This window comes from Crinia signifera, chromosome 6 (assembly GCF_055691185.1).
Source record: "Crinia signifera chromosome 6, ASM5569118v1, whole genome shotgun sequence".
NCBI lineage: Eukaryota > Metazoa > Chordata > Amphibia > Anura > Myobatrachidae > Crinia > Crinia signifera.
Window position 1 is genome coordinate 16,343,988 of NC_139222.1, and position 18,232 is coordinate 16,362,219.

The 18,232-nt window shown below is 45.6% G+C and overlaps 1 protein-coding gene and 1 pseudogene across 2 annotated transcripts in view; one reads left to right on the plus strand and one right to left on the minus strand.

Annotated features, from left to right (window-relative positions):
- Window positions 1–18,232, minus strand: part of LOC146009533 (uncharacterized) — a 134,639-nt gene that overhangs the window by 60,624 nt on the left and 55,783 nt on the right. The gene's annotated exons all lie outside the window — the stretch shown is intronic.
- Window positions 5,126–13,249, plus strand: LOC146010066 (uncharacterized; annotated as a pseudogene). Its single transcript, XR_014444719.1, has 2 exons — window positions 5,126–5,352; window positions 11,280–13,249. The product of XR_014444719.1 is annotated as an uncharacterized LOC146010066 (transcript).

Here is an 18,232-nt window from a genome sequence, read left to right on the forward strand (position 1 = left end):
ATACAGTAACACCGGGGGATGTGGCCAGAGAGGTGACTGCAGGGAATGGGACATTATACAGTAACACAGGGGATGTGACAGGAGAGGTGACTGCTGGGAATGGGACATTATACAGTAACACCGGGGGATGTGACCGGAGAGGTGACTGCTGGGAATGGGACATTATACAGTAACACCGGGGGATGTGACCAGAGAGGTGACTGCAGGGAATGGGACATTATACAGTAACACAGGGGATGTGACAGGAGAGGTGACTGCTGGGAATGGGGAATTATACAGTAACACCGGGGGATGTGACCGGAGAGGTGACTGCTGGGAATGGGACATTATACAGTAACACCGGGGGATGTGACCGGAGAGGTGACTGCTGGGAATGGGACATTATACAGTAACACCGGGGGATGTGACCGGAGAGGTGACTGCTGGGAATGGGATATTATACAGTAACACCGGGGGATGTGACCGGAGAGGTGACTGCTGGGAATGGGATATTATACAGTAACACCGGGGAATGTGACCGGAGAGGTGACTGCTGGGAATGGGACATTATACAGTAACACCGGGGGATGTGACCAGAGAGGTGACTGCAGGGAATGGGACATTATACAGTAACACAGGGGATGTGACAGGAGACGTGACTGCTGGGAATGGGGAATTATACAGTAACACCGGGGGATGTGACCGGAGAGGTGACTGCTGGGAATGGGACATTATACAGTAACACCGGGGGATGTGACCGGAGAGGTGACTGCTGGGAATGGGACATTATACAGTAACACCGGGGGATGTGACCGGAGAGGTGACTGCTGGGAATGGGACATTATACTGTAACACTGGGGATGTGACCGCACAGGTGACTGCTGGGAATGGGACGTTATACATTTACACCGAGGGATGTGACCGGAGAGGTGACTGCTGGGAATGGGACGTTATACAGTAACACCGGGGGATGTGACCGGAGAGGTGACTGCTGGGAATGGGACATTATACAGTAACACCGAGGGATGTGACCGGAGAGGTGACTGCTGGGAATGGGACTTTATACAGTAACACCGGGGGATGTGACCGGAGAGGTGACTGTGGGGAATGGGACATTATTTAGTAACACCGGGGATGTGACCCGACAGGTGACTGCTGGGAATGGGACATCATACAGTAACACCGGGGGATGTGACCGGAGAGGTGACTGCTGGGAATGGATTATTATACAGTAAAACCGGGGGATGTGATGGGAGAGGTGACTGCTGGGAATGGGACATTATACAATAACAGCGGGGGATGTGACCGGAGAGGTGACTGCTGGGAATGGGACATTATACAGTAACACTGGGGAATGTGACCGGAGAGGTGACTGCTGGGAATGGAATGGAGCATTATACAGTAACACCGGGGGATGTGACCGGAGAGGTGACTGCTGGGAATGGGACATTATACAATAACAGCAGGGGGGATGTGACCGGAGAGGTGACTGCTGGGAATGGGACATTATACAGTAACACCGGGGGATGTGACCGGAGAGGTGACTGCTGGGAATGGGATATTATACAGTAACACCGGGGGATGTGACCGGAGAGGTGACTGCTGGGAATGGGACATTATACAGTATCACCGGGGGATGTGACCAGAGAGGTGACTGCAGGGAATGGGACATTATACAGTAACACCGGGGGGGATGTGACTGGACAGGTGACTGCTGGGAATGGGACATTATACTGTAACACTGGGGATGTGACCGCACAGGTGACTGCTGGGAATGGGACGTTATACATTTACACCGAGGGATGTGACCGGAGAGGTGACTGCTGGGAATGGGACGTTATACAGTAACACCGAGGGATGTGACCGGAGAGGTGACTGCTGGGAATGGGACGTTATACAGTAACACCGGGGGATGTGACCGGAGAGGTGACTGCTGGGAATGGGACATTATATAGTAACACCGGGGATGTGACCCGACAGGTGACTGCTGGGAATGGGACGTTATACAGTAACACTGGGGGATGTGACCGGAGAGGTGGCTGCTGGGAATGGGACATCATACAGTAACACCGGGGGATGTGACCCGACAGGTGACTGCTGGGAATGGGACATTATACAGTAACACCGGGGGATGTGACCGGAGAGGTGACTGCTGGGAATGGAATGGAGCATTATACAGTAACACCGGGGGATGTGACCGGAGAGGTGACTGCTGGGAATGGGACGTTATACAGTAACACCGAGGGATGTGACCGGAGAGGTGACTGCTGGGAATGGGACGTTATACAGTAACACCGGGGGATGTGACCGGAGAGGTGACTGCTGGGAATGGGACATTATATAGTAACACCGAGGGATGTGACCGGAGAGGTGACTGCTGGGAATGGGACGTTATACAGTAACACTGGGGGATGTGACCGGAGAGGTGGCTGCTGGGAATGGGACATCATACAGTAACACCGGGGGATGTGACCCGACAGGTGACTGCTGGGAATGGGACATTATACAGTAACACCGGGGGATGTGACCGGAGAGGTGACTGCTGGGAATGGAATGGAGCATTATACAGTAACACCGGGGGATGTGACCGGAGAGGTGACTGCTGGGAATGGGACATTTCTACAGTAACACTGGGGGATGGGGGGCGTGGCTTGGCTACATCCGTGAGCGGACGTGTGTGGAGTGGGCTCCGCAAATATCCTGTTTTTTTATCCTGCCCCGGGACCCGTGGACCTCCTGTTCCCCTACACTTACCCTGTGCATCATCTCCTGCCCCACTTGTGCCTTCGGCGGCTTTCCTCCGTGGCCCGTGAGGCCTGTTCCGGCTGCTTGAATCTCCGGTCTTCGTGCTGCCGGGCGCCATCTTGGATACTTCCCCTCCACAGATCCGACTGCGGCCTTGCCCGACGGCTGTGCCGGTGGGACTTGGAGCTCGGCGCGCTGCGGGCCGACATCTGCTCCACTGTACTGCGGCTGGAGGACCATAGAGGGGTGAGCGCTGCTGGTGCACTGACATAGTGTGTCGGTGCGGCCGCCATCTTGGGCCTCTGCGAGTCTGCGGCAGGCGGGGTGCCATCCTGACCAGGAGGGCTCTGACACACAGGCACCATTTGCCTCCATAATACTGCTCTTTCTGCTGGAGAATAACTACCATTTCTGCTAGAGCCTGCTTGATATACTATGGTCAGCGGTGTTTTCTGAGAAACATCCTGCATTCTAACATAACCTGACGACTGTATATAAAAACCTCATCTGTTTAAAGGATTCCAGTGCCTATATATCTACTTATTGTTCAAGTCTAACTGTAACTTAACAAGACTATATAAGACTGTGTTGCTGCTATTAACACCCTTGGTACAATTTGAGGTGTGCTAGCCACCTCACCTCTATATATCGTATAAGGACTCCCCTGTAGCAGCCTGCACAAGCTCCTTTACACCTGAGATTCCAGCTGCATTTTTCTATAGTCTTAGTCATGGAAACATCCTTCCAGAGAATTATACAGGCCATATATGCTTCAGCGGACAGGCTTATTAAAAAGTTTGATGACATCCAGGAAATAACCCTTTCTATCTCTCCTGTCGATACATGTGTGGAGATGCCCGTGGTTCACTATCCTGAGGACTGTGCTGTTGCGGCCCTTGCAGCTCCTGCATCTGATTCTGTTAAGCTAACTACGCCTGCGGCTGAATATGCCTTCAGTTCTCCAATTTCTATGCCTGTGCCTATAGATGAGTCTCTATGCTGTTACCTTCCTGAATGTCCTGATGACGCCGCAGTCCCTTTAAAAATGACGGTGCTGACTGTACCTAATCCATACGAACTGTTCACTATATGTGCTGAATACCCTTCTGTTTATTTTAATGCAAGGTGGGATCATGCTGCTTTTCTGACATCTTTCTTCGCCGACACAGAATATTGGCCAGATTAGTGGAAATAGTCATACCTACCTACCTGACACACGCTGACACTTGGCCGGACTAAACTAAATGAATATGCTAAATATACTTGCCGAACTGAATTCTGTTTCGCCTATTTTTTCTTTTCTGGTATCTTATGTAATGCTTATCGCATTGTTTTTGTATCTGTTGTGCTGGGTACAGAGGAGCCGCTGAAAGTAATTTGATCCTGCCTTAAATTGCCCCTGTTAGGCATTCGTTTTATTTATCCTTCCTATATTTGGGTGGGGGGGTGGGAAGGGGGGGGGGTGGTTAGATAGATATAGATAGATATAGTGTAGAGGGTAGTTGGGTTAGCAAGAGAGGTAGGTTAGTTTTTTTTTTTGCATGGCTAGGTTAGCTATTATAGCTATAGGCCACTAGTCTGCCTTGTCCTGTAACCTATATTAGATAGTGGGGGGGATATCTTTAGGGATCCAGGTACGCCTAAGTTGGGGATGGGTTGTACAGGGTGGGGGTTTTTTTTTGGGCGGTCTGATTTGGGCTTATGGGGGGGTGGGTTTAATTACGTTATTAGAGTTAGTGGGCTTAGGTTTCCCGACAGCTGACCAAAACCTTGTTACGCTTTTCATGTATGGTTTTGTAGTACCATTTATATTATTAGCCTGCTATTATGACCCATCATTTTTTTATTGATGTGTGTGCCCGGATGGCGCCTTCGGGCCAATGCACTATATACTTACGTGCAAAAGGGGATCAGTTTTGTCTAACTTTACTATACTCATATATTATCCTGTAATGGTTAAAAATACTACTTAGTACTATGCAATATTTAATTTGTATGTCTCTGTCGGGATTTTGTACCTTGTTTATGTGTGTTATGTTATGAAAATGCAATAAAAACCACGTAATTTAAACACTGGGGGATGTGACCAGAGAGGTGACTGCTGGGAATGGGATATTATACAGTAACACCGGGGATGTGACCGGAGAGGTGACTGCTGGGAATGGGACTTTATATACCAACGTTCTATTTTAATTAATTTAATCAGACTTTGATATTTTATTGTTTTCTGGGTTATTTAGGGAGATCTGGCTGATCTAAAGGCAGAAAATCTAGGAGACGAGACATATGTGACTGATATTAAGGCAGAAGATACAGAGGGAGAAGAAGAGACGGATGTGACTGATATTAAGGAAGAAGATACAGACGGAGAAGAGACGGATGTGACTGATAATAAGGAAGAAGGTACAGAGGGAAAAGAAGAGATGAATGTGACTGATAATAAGGAAGAAGATACAGAGGGAGAAGACGAGATGGATGTGACTGATAATAAGGCAGAAGATACAGAGGGAGAAGAAGAGACGTATGTGACTGATATTAAGGAAGAAGATACAGAGGGAGGAGAAGAGACGTATATGAGGGGTGACCAGCAGCGTAAGGAGGAGGAAATCCCTACAGATACCAGCACAGGTGAGTGCAAAAAGGGGTAAAGTTAAGGCTACTAAAATTATTTTAGATCCAAGCCACGCTTGTTATTCTCTATTCTCCCTGTTGCCCTCTGGGAAATGTTCTAGGTGTTTAGGTTGCCATACTAGTCGGCTGCGGAATAGTTTTTCCCGTCTGTTATTTGAGTGTGAGTTTGCAGTGTGTGAATTGTGAGTGCTCCTTTTTCTTCTTTGGAATCTCACTTATGTCACTTTTTTAGTGTTGTAGATTCCTATTCCTATTCTTCTTGTTCTGTCACTACAGTCTTCCTCTACTATATTCTCCTCTGTCAGTACAGAGTAATGAGGACAATGGGTGAGAAGTAATAGGGTGTAATTATTTTGGTTAATAAATGGCCATAAGTGCGTGTGTTCTGCAAATCACATATGTAATAGTGAGTGATCTGCGGTAACAATTGTACGTTTTGCCGTGACAAATATATCGCATTTCAAGAATCGTATTCCGATGTTTTCACATTCAAAACATCAAAAGTGAGGGGGTCCTGCCGCATTTAGGAATCCAGCACTGGGCTCTTGTAAAGGTCCTGGTTCCAATAATATGGGGAACAAATAAGAGTAGGAGTCCCCTGTATTTTGTAACCAGCACCGGGCTCCAACAGCTAGTAGAATGATGTCACAGCGGGGGACACTTTATATAAGTTCCCCTGGTCAGAGCATCACCCCATGTACAAGGTCCCTGTGCGAGTGGGGACCACCTGAATAAAGGGCTCTTCCCAGGCTTCACCTGTCCAGGGCTGAAGCCCGGGCTGTCCCCGGTCCCCCTGGGCAGTGGGGGCCATGTTTATTTATTGGTGTACAACAATAACAACAACAACACCGGGTTGTGCTGTCGGACTACATAGTTACATAGTAGTAGAGGTTACAAAACAGAATTGCATCCATCAAGTTCATCCTTATACAGGACCTGTTAGGTGGTATGGACTAGATGTTATCCCCATTTTAGTATTACCGCCTGTTCCAATTATGGCTGAATAGTGATTATTTGTACCCCTGGATGTTCTGTTCCAGTAGATGTTTGTCCAACCTTATTTTAAATGTGTTCAATGCGTCTGCTATCACCACCTTTCCTGGGAGAGTGTCCATACCTTCACCTGCCCTGACCGTAAATAACCCTTTCCTTCTAAGGGTACGGAATCTCCTCTCCTGTAGTCTGAGTGCATGCCGACGTGTCCTAGTTTCCCACCTCAGAGTAAAGAGGTTGCCTGATAGTTTACAATATTGCCCCTCTGATATATGTATATATGTAAAGAATGTGGGGCCCAGAATTGCACTCCAAATTCCAGGGGAGGTCTAACCAGTGCCCTGTACAGAGGTATAATTACATTGTCTTCTGTTTCCATGCCCCTTCTTGTACAGGCTGGTATCCTGTTGGCCTTAGTGGCCGCACCATGACACTGAGCACTGTACCCTAGTTCAATGTCAATTTGGACTCCTAGGTCCTTTTCCAATTCTGATTTGCCCAATTCTCCTCCGTTTGTATAAGTTGCACACTGGTTCTGTCCTCTGAGATGCAGAACCTTACATTTATCTACATTGTACCTCATGTATCAGTCCATTCGTCAAGTTTATCTAAGTCCCACTGTAGAATGTTGACATCCTCAACCAATCTAACCACCCTGCACATTTTTGTGTCATTTGCAAAAATTGAGATTCTACTTACAATCCCATCCTCCATATCATTAATGAATGTTAAATAGAAGAGGCCCTAACACCGAAGCCTGTGATACTTCACTTAGTACTGGTCTCCAACTGGAAAATGCACCGTTTACCACCACCCTCTGCTCTCCATCTTTGTATGTGCCTCAGTGTCGAATGCCTTTGCAAAATCCAGGAATACCTCATCTACAGCATTGCCAATGTCTAGGTTTCTGCTAATTTCCTCATAAAATGTATTGGGTTAGTTTGGCATGAATGATTCTTTACACACCCATGTTGATGACTAGTGATTATATGATTCATTTATAGGTATTCTTGGATACCATCTTTTAAAATTCCCTCAAACCATTTCCCTACGATTGGCTTTAAGATCACACTTGCTGGGTCATTGCTTTTTCCTTTTTTAAATATCGGTACTACTTCCGCAATTATCCAGGTCCTGGCAAGCTCCCCCCCATGTAGGTTCTTGGAGAACCACAACTTTAATATCATACATTAGTGTTCATTCTAGCACCCGCCAACTTTGAAAACCCATGCAGTTCCTCTTCCCTGCCTGGGTTGTCGCTGTCTGCCGTGCTATTTCTAGTTATATCTGGTTTGCATATCAGTGCTGATATACAGACCACACTGTGGTAGAAGCACTGCAGCAGACAGCGACACCCCAGGCAGAGAAGAGGAACTGCATGGGTTTTCAAAGTTGGCGGGTTCTTGAATGAACACTAATACATCCATACACACATTCATACATACAAATATACATATACTCACCTTGCCAGTCTTCCCCACTGGTGGAACCTTTTCTCCAGTTAAGTGTTCAGGGGATTAAAAAAAAAAATTGCCCGACATCCGGACTTGAGGAGCTACACATGCGGGCCTCTCCAATACTTGGGGTAATTCTAGTGGAGACGGCTACATCCAATCAGGGATGAGCTGATTGGTTGAGGGGAGTCCCAGCCCTGATTGGATGAAGCCATCTCCACTGGAATCACCCTTATTACCGGGAAGGACCCGCATGTGTATTTAAAACTTTTACGGGGTCCATGTTGACATAGATACCAAAACGGTGAAAAAAGCATGCTGACGGTTTCCTGTGTCTCTCATTTCAATGTCAACGTTTTTCTTGTGTCGACCTAGTGCTTATTGACTAAAGGCTCCAGTCATCCTTCCCGAAAACCCAAAAATCAAAGCCTCATCAAGCCAGGTTTGGTAACCGTCAGGCCCTTTAGCCAGATGACAAGCTGTTTTTCTAATGCTGGAAGTCCAACCCCGGGGGTTTCCAGGGTGGGTGGTCGGTTCCTGGACTGACAATGTATAACAGACCTCCACAAACAATTCCTGGGTGTTAGACATGGTATTTTTCGACTACAACCTTTAATTTTTTATTCTAACCAATTTGTTACCACCGGTCTGCCTGCCAGATGCCGCCAAGGCTTCTTCCCTTCTGTCCGCCATTTCTTCCCTTCTGCCGACTGCAATGATCACCCCTGTCCCCCCTTCTCATCACGGACAAGGTTTCTCTTCACATTTTTTCTTGGTGTGGAAGCCCAGTGGGTCTTTCCACAGCATTCGCAACCTGAGACAGCGCAACCTGTTGCTGAGATTACCCAAATTCAGAATGGAGCCTCTTTGATCCATTCTTCTGACTCTATAACTAGGAGACTTCATGGCATTCTTAGCATTCAGGACGCCTATCTCCACATTTCCATTTGTCAATATCACCAGTATTTCTTTGCTTTATGGTGAGAGACAGGCATTACCAGTTCAAGGCTGTGCACAGCGCAGTGAGTCTTCACAAAGGTGATGGCTGCCCAACTTCACGTACTAGGAACTTGTGTTCTACCATATCTGGGTGACCCCCCTTCTGCTAGTGCAGTCTCCAAAGCATCTTGAGCTTTACCCAGAGGTATTTTATCTCTTGACAAAATGCTGGGGTCAACCTCTGGTGGACCTAATGGCCTCCAGGCAGCTACACATGTACAGCTCTTGGACCCAGGGATCCAGCAGTATGCCTTTTGGATGGCCTCTCAGCACCTTGGCCATTCCAAATGGTATATAGCTTTCCTCTCATTGCTATTCTTATACGAGTATTGGATCGGCTGAAAAATGAGATGTGACCACCATTCGGGTGGCTCCAGATTGTCCAAGAAGATCCTGGTACGTGGACCTTCTAAGACTGTCGGTGACCCCTCCAAACCGTCTCCCACTTTGGCGGGACCTATAGTCTCACCAGGATCTCATCAAATTGATTTTGAAGGGGTGGCTGTTGAGTGGTCAATCTTAGGAGTGAGAGAATTGTCACCTCAGATCATCAAACTATTTTTCATACGGTTTGGCAACGGTACTTCCAATGGCGCTCTTCAAATGCTATAACCCAAAGGTCTATCGACTCTCCAGTGTTCTGGCGTTCCTGCTAAGTGGTTTGGACTTGGGCCTTCATTGTTCCTCCTTGAAGGTCCAGGTGTCAACCATCTCTATGTTGTTTCAATGACAAGTGGAAGCTTCTTTCATGATTCATACCTCTGGTGCATCCATTGATGCATCCGTGGGATTTGTCACTAGTCCTTCAACTTCAGGGAGCTCCATTTTGAGCCATTGGATTCTATGGATCACATTGAAGATTTTTTTTTTTTTACCATTCGAACTTAGGGGCCCTCTCTCATCATTCACCCTTTTTGGTGTTCCATGAGGACAGAGTGGTATTACTAAATTGACAGGATATCTGCCTATGGTTGTGATGAACAAGGACATTTTTTGTACCAGTTTTCTCTCGAGAACTTTCTTCTTCAGTCTCTTGATTCTTTGGAGACGTTGGTTGTGGTCCGGGCCCTGCATATTTATGTGTGTTTGACCACTCCTTGAGCAAACCTGAGTCTTCCTACTTTATGATGTACATAAGATGGTCTGGCCTGCCTCAAAACAGGCCTTGGCTCACTAGTTGTGTCTCGCCATTTGCCAGGCCAATCTGTTGGTGGGGAAAGTGGTGCCAGTTTCAGTGAAGGCCTTCTCCACTTGGTCTGTTGGTGCTTCATGGGCACCGCCCACCAGTGTTTCCTGCAGAGCATCCATGTGGGCTTCTGTGCATATGTTCATCAAATTCCATCATTTTGACACCTTTGCCTCAGCAGATGCTGCTTTCAGCTAAGGGGTCTTCAGTACAGCTCAGGAACGTTCCCACCCATAAAGGGACAGCTTTGTGACGTCCCAGAATCCACCATGGGCTGAAAGTAAAAAATAAGACTGTCTTACCTGTAAAATCCTTTTCTCTGAAACCATGTTGGATGCTGGGCACCTGCCCTTACACCTCTGTCTGGGCAGAGTTCTGCTAGCTTTGGACACAGTCAGGGGAGTGTTATGCTTGTACTCGGTGCGTGTTCCTCTGCGTGGTCTTCTCTCCTACACCAGTAACTCAGCTTGTTAAGTTTTGCTAGTTCCTGAGGACAGGGGGAATAGGGTAGGAGGAGCCTAACTCCAGAAGTTAACTCCATGATGCCTGGGTCCTCCAATCCCCACCATACCCATAATCCCAACATCCACCAAGGCTTCAGAAATAAGATTTTACAGGTAAAAATTAATTTTTTTCTGGTTTATCCTCCTTCAGCCTCTTCCTGAGATGATCTGGATCTACTAGACGTAGTTTGAGTTCTGTGGTTACTTGGATCTGCTCTGTCGTCTCCAGAGACTATTCTAGTGTAGGGTGACTGGCTCCTGACTGGGCGTCCACGCATTCCTCTGATCATACCTATGTACACAGACCATGAAGAGAAGGGAATGAGTCCTGGTCTTGTCTATAACATAGATTGGGGACACTGAGTAGGTCTAGAGACCAGTTAGAACCAGAATATAATGAATAGCTCTGAAGGCAAAAAGTTATATGAAGAGTCTTCCCTGCATTTAATTAGGATTTACCATGGGTGTAGGTCAGTGTTTGGGTGGACATTGAGGTTGGACATCACTGATAACGAGGCTTCCAGTCCTTTGACAATGGCAGGGAAAGGTTACTGGCCAATGGCTGCTGTTCTGTTGGCGATGTCACAGTGACTGGGTGGTTGCATTGTGCATTATTAAGGCGGGTCTGTTCTAGTTGATTTAGTTTCTCTTTTTGCCAACAGTCAGATTTGCTGTAAGTACATTTAGAATTGTAATAAAGTGTTTAAAAATGACTGATACACTGACAATCTGCTCCTCAGTGTAAGATCAATGTTTTTATTTCCATACAATTTATTTCATTCTCGGCAGATGATGACAGAAGGAAGCATATCGTGATGGGAGATCTCATTTTGTTTCCAGACATTAAAATAGAAGATACCATCATACGAGATTCTCCAGGAGAAAAGACCATTATCTCAGATATACATCCAGTGCTTTATAATGCAAATACAGCATCTGATCCTTCATCTCAAGGGGACTCTGCTCCTAATAACTCTGCCATTGTTACACGTAGTACAGGTCATACAGCGGATACAGGCTTTCCATGTTCTGAGTGTGGGAAATGTTTTACACTGAAATCAAATCTTGTTTTACATCAGAGAATTCACACAGATGAGAAACCATTTCCATGCTCTGAGTGTGGAAAATGTTTTACACGGAAATCAAATCTTGTTTTACATCAGAGAATTCACACAGGTGAGAAACCATTTCCATGTTCTGAGTGTGGGAAATGTTTTTCAGATAAATCAAATCTTGTTAAACATCAGAGAATTCACACAGGTGAGAAACCATTTCCATGTTCTCAGTGTGGAAAATGTTTTGCAGGTAAATTAGGTTTTGTTTTACATCAAAGAATTCACACAGGTGAGAAACCATTTCCATGTTCTCAGTGTGGAAAATGTTTTGCAGATAAATCAGGTCTTGTTGTTCATCAGAGAAGTCACACAGGTGAGAAACCATTTCCATGTTCTGAGTGTGGAAAATGTTTTACACAGAAATCAAAACTTGTTATTCATCAGAGAAGTCACACAGGTGAGAAACCATTTCCATGTTCTCAGTGTGGAAAATATTTTGCAGATAAATCAGGTCTTGTTATACATCAGAGAAGTCACAATAGTGAGAAACCATTTCCATGTTCTGAGTGTGGGAAATGTTTTACACTTAAATCAAAACTTGTTATTCATCAGAGAAGTCACACAGGTGAGAAACCATTTCCATGTTTTCAGTGTGGAAAACTTTTTGCAGATAAACCAGGTCTTGTTGCACATCAGAGAACTCACACAGGTGAGAAACCATTTCCATGTTCTGAGTGTGGGAAATGTTTTACACATAAATCAAAACTTGTTATTCATCAGAGAAGTCACACAGGTGAGAAACCATTTCCATGTTCTGAGTGTGGGAAATGTTTTACATTTAAATCAAAACTTGTTATTCATCAGAGAAGTCACACAGGTGAGAAACCATTTCCATGTTCTCAGTGTGGAAAATGTTTTGCAGATAAACCAGGTCTTGTTATACATCAGAGAAGTCACAATGGTGAGAAACCATTCCCATGTTCTGAGTGTGGAAAATGTTTTACACGGAAATCCGCTCTTGTCATACATCAGAGAAGTCACACAGGTGAGAAACCATTCCCATGCTCTGAGTGTGGAAAATGTTTTACACGGAAAGCACATCTTGTTGTACATCAGAGAAGTCACACAGGTGAGAAACCATTTCCATGTTCTGAGTGTGGAAAATGTTTTGCAGATCAATCAGCTCTTGTTATACATCAGAGAAGTCACACAGGTGAGAAACCATTCCCATGCTCTGAGTGTGGAAAATGTTTTACACGGAAAGCACATCTTGTTGTACATCAGAGAAATCACACAGGTGAGAAACGATTCCCATGTTCTTAGTGTGGAAAATGTTTTACATGGAAATCAGCTCTTGTTATACATCAGAGAAGTCACACAGGTGAGAAACCATTTCCATGTTCAGAATGTGGAAAATGTTTTACGCATCGGTCAAGTCTTCTTAGCCATGAGGCACAATGCCAAAACAGTAGAAGAGGCACAGGCATTTCTTAGAGTGGTTTTTCTAAACTCTTGAAAAAGCTGCAAGGAGCTGCAGTGAAACGCGTCAGAGTGCATTGACCAACTTGCTATATTTGTGTCTGCGCTTGGACCAGTATCTGGATTCTGATGCTGTTGGAACCATACAGACTGCACAAACTACTCCTGATTCAGGTTATTGGCACTTATCTATCCACTGTGACTAGTGAGGAACCACCAAATGAACATTTATCTATAAGGACACCTGGGACTCTCCTGTTAGTTTAGAGAATTATGCTCGGAATACAAAGAAAGTAAGTGATACTATGGGGAACGTGACGCCGGCACTGTATAACATGTCATTTGTATGCACACAAACATTGTACAATAAAATAATCTTTCCCTTGTGAGATCATCACGTCGCATCTGGAAACAATAAAAATAACTATGGAACCTAAACAGATCGGGGATCAATGGATAAACTAAAAGTCAAACCCAATGGATCAGCCCAAAGAATCGGGTGAATATTGCCCCAAATCGGATATGTCTGACATACGTTCCGGCATGCAGTCCTGTGCGCATCGGAGTTGGAGGTCGGACGGCTGACCATAAGATGGGTCAGAATTGGACCCACCAGCGGGACATCACGGGGGCTTTTTTAGAACCCACAAAGTGTGTCGCATCCGATCAGATTCAAAGGTGTGTGTGTGCCAGCAGTGCCACCACTGGCACAAACCTGTAGTCTGCAGACCGGGGAAGCGCCGGGCAGGAGAGGCAATCTCCTCGCTCTGCATACTCCAGGGAACAGGCTGCACCGGTTAATGCGGGCAGCCAGGAGATTTCAAAGCTCCCATTGAAATGAATGGGAGGCTGCTGATTGGCTGAGGGCTCTCCCAACCAAACAGCCTTCCATTCAATTGAACATTCAACTTCCCAGCAGCTATCCTGGGGGCACTTTTTACATGTGATTTATCGCAGGTGAACAATGGCACATCAAGTGCCAAATCATTATGTGAGCCCTGCCGGGTATCTGCCGGGGGAACTCCAGGGAAATCTGGTCCTTAAGACACTTTTGGGAGCCTTTAGAGAGATGGGGAATAAAATAGCACAGCAAAAGTGATCAGGGTCAAACTTATTAGGGTGTGAGACTCAGAAAAATATTATGGGAGAGTTTTCCCATTTTTTAAAGCAGCAATCCTTTACACTGCAAAACCAGGGTGATTTTGCCATGTCACTGATTGCCTCCTTAAAAGAAAAATGGGAAATAATCTCTGACTTTCTGATTCTCGCACCCCTGATTACATTTGTCCCTGGTCGTAGAGAATAAGCTAAGAGACCTGGCGGAGCCACTGCATTAGGAGATGGTAAACCATTTCAGTTTTCTGTGTGCAAGAAATGTTCACAGAGATCTTTGTGCACAGTACAGAAGTCATACCGGTGTGGATCTGTTTTATGCTTTGAGTGTGAGAAATGATTTATACAAAAATCATTATTACACATCAAGGAATTTACAGGTAAGAAGTACTTCACATGTTCGGAGTGTGAGAAATGTTTTACACAGAAATTATATTATTACACATCATGGAGGGGTATAGTAAGAAACCTTATAGCAATAAATGAGTGTAGAATAGAGGGCAAAGACAGCTACATTGTGGAAGAAGTTAGGAAGAAGGGAACAAGGTATACGGAAGGAGAGACACAGCCAAATACAAATATTGTCCATGCTACTGATTTATCGTTTTAGGAACCTTCTGTAACAGGTAACATGACAAGGGCAAAGGAAAAACGAGATCTGAAATGCCTTTATCTGAATGCTAGGAGTGTAATTGGTAAAAAGGGGGATCTGGAGACCTTAGTTTTGGGTTTTAGCACGGGGAAGGATACCTGTGCACTAGTACCAATCCCATTATAATTATCAATTGTCAACAGTAATTGTAAAGAATCCACAGTATTGGCATTTGTGTTCCTGGGCCCTGATAAATGATGTGGAGGTTCTCCCAAAAGTAACTAAAGGAGCGCTCCCTGTTTGTGGGCACGCTTATTAAACCGGAACGTATAATTATATATGTACAACAGTTAGGGAACAGGCGCTCCTGCGGTGTAAGGGAGAAATATAAAGCACAATCCGGGGCGAATTTCACCCAATCCAAAAGAAGGTATAAGCACAAGAGTCCTTTTGGTAATATTTATTAATAGTCCTTAATGCGCACTGCACCGTGGATCTTCAATGGTTTCTCAACACATTCCAACGCGTTTCGTCCTTACGGACTTCAGCAGGGGTCATCAATTTCTAAAAGTTGAACAAACCACATGTTTCACATACAGGGTACACTTATGCTGTAAATTGATAATGTGCAACCAACATTTTATATATATACATATATATAGACAACTTGAGGAAGGCACTCCAAATACAGATCCACAGTAATTGCCGGGGTGCTGCACACAGGGTGAGTATGTAGACAGTGATATCGTGGCACTCTCTCGTCTTTCAAAAAGAAGCTCAGTACACAAAGTACAATACATATATATATAGATATCGGTGTCGACCTGGTACTCCTGTGGTTGGGTACAGCTCACCCTGGTGCCCTCAGGATCAATTCTGTAGAAATAGGTAGAAGCAGACAGCGGCACTCAAAAGGGATTTTTCAAAGGTGTATTTCAACAGAAAACGGCAGCGCTAAGAAACAATTCACACACAACTGTTTAGTACAATGTAGAAAATAATTTTACTGAATAAAATTAAAACATAAGCATAAAATCATCACAATGCAGAGACAATTGCCGGCTGACATGTAAAAAGGGTTCTTCACATCACAGGAATGAATTTCAATGTGGATTGGGCCCAGTTGGGATGTGTATAATGGAAAATTCCAGGGGGGTGGGGAGAGAAGAAAGGTAGTCACAGGTAAGTGCACTTTACCAGTTGGTCGGAGCTCTTGATGTCCAATGGTTTCCACTCAGGTGGTATTGTAATCCTCACAATGATATACGGCACTTGTTCAGCCATTGGAGGAGAGTCACCTTCCGCTTTATGGTGGTACCCCTCGTCTGTTTGAGCTTTGAGGGGAGGGGGTTGTAGATGGGAGGAGGGGGGGATTTTGGCACCCCAATGGAATCCAAAAAGCGGTGTCCGCCGAACTGGAAGAGAATGACTTGGTTGGTGGTAATTTACTCACTTAGACAATGTCCTCCATGGGTGGCAAGCTGGAATTATGCCGCTGGATGTTGGGAGGAGGAGTATCCACCATGCACCAGGTGGGATGAATTCCCTGGATGGGGGGACATAGTGAATCCGTAGGTGATGGTGCACCTCGAGTGGGTAGGTCCAATAGAGGTAAGGTCGTCCACACGTAAGGTCCTGGAGGTGAAGAACAGGTAGTCCTGCTGACGCGTTTCACTGCCAACTGCAGCTTTATCAAAGGTGTCTAGCAGTGACTCCAGTATGGGTTTATATACCCTCCCTAATGGGCCAATGAGCAGCATGTGTGTGTACAAACAGTAACATAAATATGCACAATATCCATAAAATCAACTAAATGACGACTTCCGGTTCCGGCGGCTGCATGGAAGGCTGCTGAGAGAAGCAGCTCCGATAGACAGCCGTCCAAATTACCCTGTACAAGGCACTAAGCCTCCCCAAACTCAGCTCGCTGGGACCCGCTGCATTGGTGACAACCCCCGCCGCATGGAGAAATACCTCTCGGCGATGCCGGGATCAAGGAGCCGCTCGCAGAGGGAGAAAACTAAAGGACACAGAGAATCCAAGATGGCGCCCGGACCCTCCGCCAGCGTGTCTCTCCCAGCGTCTCCGTCACACAGCCAATATCAGTCGGAGGATGATCAGACACCAGATGACTCACAGGTACCTGATCCCCTAACCCACGCTACCCCTTTGCTGCTAGCTGATGCAGATAGACCAGATGAGACTACCCCCATTACATATGGGAACCTGGCAGCAGCAATGAGACTGGCAATTGGTCCTCTTCTTAAGGAGCAGACCAAAGACATAAACCTGCAATTAGCACAACTCCAAAGCAGGGTCCTAACAACGGAGCACAGGGTGGGGGAAACTTTTGCTCAGGTTACTGAAATATCCAGAGTCACTACTGATCACACTAAAACCATCAATCAGTTACAGAATAAGATCCAGGATCTGGAGAACAGATCCAGGAGAAATAACCTGCGGCTAGTGGGGTTGCCAGAGTCCATAAAAGGACAAGAATTATATGATTTTGTGAGAATCAAGCTACCCACATTATTACAATGCCAAGATAGATGCAATGACCTTGTGATAGAACGCGTGCACAGACTGGGCCCGCAGAAACCACAAGAGGGCGCCAGACCACGCCCCATCATTTTTAAAACCTTAAACTACCTTCACAAGGAACTGTTATGGGTCGCTTCGCGCAAAGTTAAGAATATTACCTGGGAGTCTCATAAGATCCTGCTATTCCAGGACTACTCCGCAGAATTGTCTAAAGCACGCAAAGATTTCTCCCCGATATGCTCGTCCCTAATACAAGATGGCAGAAAATTTGCGCTGTTATATCCGGCCCGACTGCGAATCTTTGAGGGCTCCTCCTTTAAGGATTTCCTTAACCCAGATGATGCCAAGGCATATCTACAGGAACAAGCGGGCAACCCGAGATCTCCCCATCACATGTCGGACTGTGACTGACCTGGCAACACATCTTACCCATTTATTTCCCTATTATAAGCGCATCATTGGCTTATTCGGATTATAAGTATGACTGGTTTTAAGGGTACCTATACCCACTGACACCTATTCCATTTTTTAGATTCTTCTTATTTTTGTTTTTCTTTATTACTGTCGACTTGTGAGCCTTCAACACATGTTGAGGACCAAGAGACCCACGTACCCAGTTGGATCCAGGTGCAGACCCCTGCAGTAAACACAAAGCGGTTCTTTCTCTGACTGCAGGCACACGTGATTGACAGTCAGTATGGCTAGGTTACTAGCGGGAACTATTAATGTTTATAATGGCTCACAAGTTCTTGGAAAATCCTAGGTTACAAGTTTGCACTGGTGTATAGATATTTCCCTTGCATCGTTTACATTAAGAGGCGAAAGCTGCTTAGGGATGGTTGTTTTAGAAAGTTTGATTACAATTTCAGTGAATTGATGTTTGTTTTAAAAATATCATAAATTTTGGACGGTTGGCACTAGGAGCCAACCCTCTCCAAGCAAATGTCTGGGATATATAT